Below are 6,102 nucleotides of genomic sequence, written 5' to 3'. Positions count from 1 at the left end.
TTTTTAGAACAGTAACAGTTGAGCATACACCATTAAGTTCGCGCACTCTGCGCGACGTGACAGTGCATGTTGCAGAAAACCAGAGTCAGATGCAAGAAACAGCTTAAAACTTTCGTATCTGGCAGCTTAGGGGACAGACAAACGGAACTTACCGAGAGAACAGCGAAGTCTACATTTGGGACATTGTTGCTGATTTCATTCGGAAGCGTTCTGTACGTTCTATTGCCGTGAAGCCTGCATGACCTTTGTCAACGGCTGACAATAAAAAGAAAATAATCTATTGAAAGCTCGCTAAATGACAGCATTTGTGTTCGCTCCAAACTTTTTTACGTTTAAATCGGGGTGAGAAAAACTTACTTCTGCGCGCGCCAAAAACAGTCGTGTTATAATGCACCCGCGGCCGCATTTCATATGAAAATCCTGTAGAGTCCACAGCCCTTCAATATCCAACTAATGAAGTAATCCAAGGAAAACATCCTTACCTTCGCATTAAGCTATCTCATGTGCCCACATTCAAAAGCCGATATCAAAAGTTTGTTAGTGCTGCGAAAGTATCAGAAATTAGTATGTCAGAAATTGTAAAAAAAAATTAGCACTTGGTTCTTTTTGTAGAGTTCGTCTGAGTTGCGTGAAATATCAAATATGAGGCATTGAATGAAATCGATGACCCAGAGACGGTAAACACTTTCTATTCAAGGAATTTCTTCCTAAATACACCTCAGCATTTCTTGGAAAAAGAGAGTGGAAGAATTGCTGGAGACGGGCTGGAATTCGCACGTTCGAGCCCCCTTTTCCATAACTCAGCTTACTCAGATTTACGTCAGACATCTTGACGCTGTTGACATCTTGACATCTTGCAGAGTTCTATCGCGAGGCACCAATGAAAAAGGGCGAGAAGCCCTAATCTCTTCCAGATGTGAATGAAAACAAAGGGGGCGTTTATTCGCGGCAAAACGGAAAGCTGGGCAAGTTGGTGCGACCGCGGCGGCTGTGTTTTTATGGAGGAAAAACGCTAAGGCGCCCGTGTGCTGTGCGATGTCAGTGCGCGGTAAAGATCCCCAGGTGGTCGAAATTATTCCGGAGCCCACCACTACGACACCTCTTTCTTCCTTTCCTCTTTCACTCTATCCTTTATCCCTTCCCTTACGGCGCGGTTCAGGTGTCCAACGATATATGAGACAGATACTGCGCCATTTACTTCCCCCAAAACCTATTATATTATTATTATTATTATTATTATTATTATTATTATTATTATTATTATTATTATTATTATTATTATTATTATTATTATTATTATTATTATTATTATTTGTGTGTCATCTTTAATTAAAAGGCTAGCGCATATAACTAGGACACAGCATAGAAGAAGACAGGACGAGCGCAACCAGGTTATATACAATCGGTCCGTGGACGCACATGATTTGTGCGCAGGAACGGTGATAGAGCTGTTAGTAGCATGCAGCTGGGTAAAGCTAAAAACACCACAGCCCCACAAACATGCTGACATCAGAATTTGTGCCCCAGCTCGATGTGGTAACGAGTGGACAGCGTGAAAATGGTCTGTCTGGAATGCGCCACACTCAGCAGTATAAGGCATAAAATGCAAGCCATCAAGCATCGAAAAACCTTAACGTCCAGTGGCCTGTCACAAAGGCGCCGCCTAACTCCTTTCAACTCCCTCCAGCCGTGGTGGTCGCTGTCTCGAGGAAGATGCGCTCCGTGTCACACAGCAGTCTTTAAGGGAAAGGAGTTAAAGAAGTTCCTATGGCGAAAGGAGATCGATCATATACCTCGAAGGGTGCAGGCAATACTGTCGTTTCCCAGGCGCTTTATTTCTGAGTACGGTAATAACGTGTTTAAGCAATAATATAATCTTTGCTAGTAATTATATTTGTGTTTTTTTCGCATAAAGTGATAATTTCCACCTGGGCTAGTTATGTTTAATTGTAGCCAGTGCACGATACTGCTATACTACACGCTTGACGGCTTGCCTTGACTGCGCCATTTTGTTTGTTTTGTACACGCATGCTCGCACCTGGCGCGTGTAGCCATGTAGCTTTCCTCCATGCCATGTAGCGCTTTATGATGGGCGACGCATTCGCGCAACCCGCACAGCCTTCGATAGCGATGCGCCAGGGCGGAAAATTGTCATAGTCTCAGTGGTCTCAATCCAATGCACAGGCATTGCACAACGCCGCACACGGTGGCCGGCAGAGCCATGGCAGAGCGGACAAAAGCACTGCGCTGCGAACAGGCTCTTTGTATTTTGCGAACAAGTTTTTTGTGATAATTGCAATTTGTGGGAAAAAAATTAAGAGGCAAAACGCTAAGGCGCCCGTGTGCTGTGCGATGTCAGTGCAAGTTAAAGATCCCCAGGTGGTCGAAATTATTCCGGAGCCCTCCACTACGGCACCTCTCTTCCTTTGTTCTTTCGCTCTCGCCTTTATCTCTTCCCTTGCAGCGCGGTTGGGGTGTCCAACGATATATGAGACAGATGCTGCGCCATTTACTTTCCCCAAAAACCAATTATTAATTATTGAGTAAAAATTAGCAAAAAAGGTTCTGTTGTTTCGAACATTATTCTTTTATGTGTTTTACTTCAAGACACTGGAACTTTATTTGCACTGAATGAACAGCGCCTAATAGGTCCCTGGCGCATGCTCGGAGAAGCTCGCTGCAGATCATGTGGCACCGCGACAACTACTTTGAGGCGAAACTCCTCTGCTCTCTTTTAGGTCAAGGAAGCTCACGGGAGCACAGAGTCGGCGTTTGACAAGGGTATAAAACTGATATGGCTAGTAATGGCAGCCAGGTACAAATCTGAAATTGCAGCCGGGCGCCTTAATTCAAAAATTTTAAAGTTTCCACTTTAATCGACCAGCTTACTAATTTATATCATTTACCGTCAGCGAGCACAGCTATTACAATATAGCAAAAGCCCTGTTCATACCTCAAAGAGCCTATTTTTACAGCTGACTGGAGTACTTCACTAGAACAATTGGTACACAAGTATGTAAGTATTTCCTCTCCCTCAGCTTTTATTTCCTATCATCAGGAATAGCGGCGTTATTGCCACCTACTGGCCAGAGCCGCAAGTGAGAGCCACTCACTATCTTCCGCAGTGTTGACAGATGGCGCTAGCTTGTGTATTATTTCTGAATTTTCAAAACATCGCGCTGTCATGTGTGTTGCTAAATGCATGGGTTCTCACAGACAGACACGCGAAAATGCTAGCAAGCAGAAGGTTATATATATATATATATATATATATATATATATATATATATGCAATGTTGAAAACGCTTCATTTAGCCATAGATTTATTTTGGTATTTATATGACTCAAAATAAATCAATGGCTAAATGAAGCATTTTCAACTTTGCATTCTGCCTCTACCAACTAAATACGTCTATATATATATATATATATATATATATATATATATATATATATATATATATATATATATATAGCGCAGAGCCGGCAAATGAAATGAGGGGCCCGTTTGACAAACGTATGAAGGAAACCAACCATCGACGAAACCAAGATGCACAGGGGAATGTTTTTCTTTTTTTTCTATTCGCAGTGCCAATCAATGGGAAAATAATACTTAGACTTATGTGTCGTTTAAAGAAAATTACTTATAAAGCAGCAGAAAAACCGACCATGCCGCCGGCGGGATCCGAACCCACGACCTCCGAATATCGCGTTCGGTGCTCTACCAACCGAGCTTCTGCTTGCTAACATTTTCGCTTATCTGTCTGTGAGAACCCATGAATTTAGCAACACACGCACACATATATATTCTCTACACACACTAAAGGGAAAAGAAGGGCTCGTTATTCCATACATGAAGGAAGCCAACAGTCACCGAAAGCAATGTGCATACGGGATGTGTTGATATACATATGCAGGGTGTTTCACATAACTTGAACCAAGAATAATAAAAAAAAGGGCGCACCGTAGGTGGGTAAAACCAATGACGTTGTTTCCCATCGTGTGGCGCTCCTAAGGGCACTTCTTAATTTAAGCTAATTAGCTGATTTGGTTAGAATAATTAAGCAAAATTATTAAATTCAATGAGCGACACGTGCGGTTCGTTAAGTTGTAAAGGTTGTATGCAAAAGAGCCGATCGAGTTTTTCGTCGCAACGTATCTTCTGCGTGTCCTTTGTTCCAGGATTTTAAGAAACCCCGCGAAATATGAAAAACCGCGTGATTGCAGTGTTGCGCTACCGCACTGTATCGCTTCCAAGCGCGTTCTCAATGAACGAAGCGTGCACTCTCACCGCCTCAAGTGAGCTGCCGGCGCCGCCCTCAACGTAGTCTTGAAAGTGCGTCAGAACTTTCTTCCTGAACATGGAAAACGCGTGGCGTAATCTGCGATAAGTGGTTTCTTTAAAGAGTGGCGTTAATGTACCCAGTATATACCAAAGGCTGCTTTCAAATGGAACCAGGAAATAAAGCTCGTATTTAACATTGCCTGTCATTCTCACTTGATGCTCGCCACGCGGAGGCGACGTCTCACTGCAGCAGCGCTTCTTAGATGAAGCCGCTCGCTTCCTCTTGGCAGAGATTTCTTTCGCCGGCCGTAACTGTCGATCATAACCCGAGCTGTCGCTAAAATGGCCAGTTTTTCCCGACAAGCACAGCAAAATCTTACCTGTATTTCTGCATCTGAGGTTTTTTGCTAAGCGTTTATAGCACATTTAGCACTATTCTGTTTCAGCATGAATGGCATTTCAGTTCCGGACCTGTCGAATGACTGTTTCAACACATCGTGCAAGTTCGATACGATCGTATCTGCAGGCATAGGTTCAACGATTATCGCATTCCGTTTATCTTAAGTCAAAGGGAGGATGAAAAAGAAAGGCATGATTTTCCTTTTTTCAATAAATGTAAACGGCAGCTGCGATGCGTTCAGATATTCTGCACCCAAGGAAATGGCTTCGTTAGAGGTCGCCTTTACGGCAGGCAGGCAGGCAGGCAGGTCGGCGGCAGGACATCATCGGAAAGCATATTTTGCGAGTGCTGGTCGATATATATATATATATGTGTGTGTGTGTGTGTGTGTGTGTGTGTGTGTGTGTGTGTGTGTGTGTGTGTGTGTGTGTGTGTGTGTGTGTGTGTGTGTGTGTGTGTGTGTGTGTGTGTGTGTGTGTGTGTGTGTGTGTGTGTGTGTGTTGTGTGTGTGTGTGTGTGTGTGTGTGTGTGTGTGTGTGTGTGTGTGTGTGTGTGTGTGTAGTAAGACCCACCTGGTAAGGCGGCCGGATGGGTCTTTCAAGAAAGAAGGAAAGCCAACAAAGCGCATGATGGTCCGTCACAACGTCAAAAGAGCGGCCATATAGGCACGGGCGGAATTTGGCAAGGGACAAACACTCTTTTTCACTGACAGGGTAATTATATTCAGCCTTCGTAAGTGTGCGGCTTGCATGGGCAATAACGTATTCATCGAAACCACAGATGCGCTGGGTGAGTACGGCGCCGAGGCCAAACCCACTGGCGTCCGTGAGGACCTCGGTAGGAGCGGTCGAGTCGAAATGGCGCAGTATGGCCGGCGCTGTGCGGAGGCGGCGCAAGGTGTTATAGGCATCGTCGCACGCCAGAGACCACAGCGATAAATCGGAGCTGCCGGACAATTGTGTTAAAGGCGCAGCAATCGAAGCAAAGTTGCTAATAAACCGGCGAAAGTAATAGCACAGACCTAGGAAGCTGCGCAGGTCTTTGATGGAAGTAGGCTTGGGAAAGACAGCGACAATGCGAAGTTCGGTGGGTCAGGACAAACGCCTTCCCTGGAGACAACGTGGCATAAAATCGTCAGTTGACGCTCAGCAAAACGACATTTCTTCAAGTAGAGCTGCAGGCCGGCGTCAGAGAGGCAGGTCAAAACGTGCTTCAGGCGGTATAGATGGGTTTCAAAGTCGGGAAAGAAGACGACAATGTCGTCGAGGTAGCATAGGCACATTTTCCACTTGAGACCACGCAAAATGGTGTCCATCATCCTTTCGAAGGTTACAAGTGTATTACAAAAGCTGAACGGCATCTCTGTAAATTAATATAATCCATCGGGGGTCACAAAAGCCGTTTTGGGACGATCGGC

The sequence above is a fragment of the Amblyomma americanum genome, chromosome 3 (genome assembly GCF_052857255.1).
Source record: "Amblyomma americanum isolate KBUSLIRL-KWMA chromosome 3, ASM5285725v1, whole genome shotgun sequence".
In the NCBI taxonomy this organism is placed as follows: domain Eukaryota; kingdom Metazoa; phylum Arthropoda; class Arachnida; order Ixodida; family Ixodidae; genus Amblyomma; species Amblyomma americanum.
The sequence above is the reverse complement of the archived record's forward strand: the minus strand, read 5'-3'. Positions refer to the sequence as shown.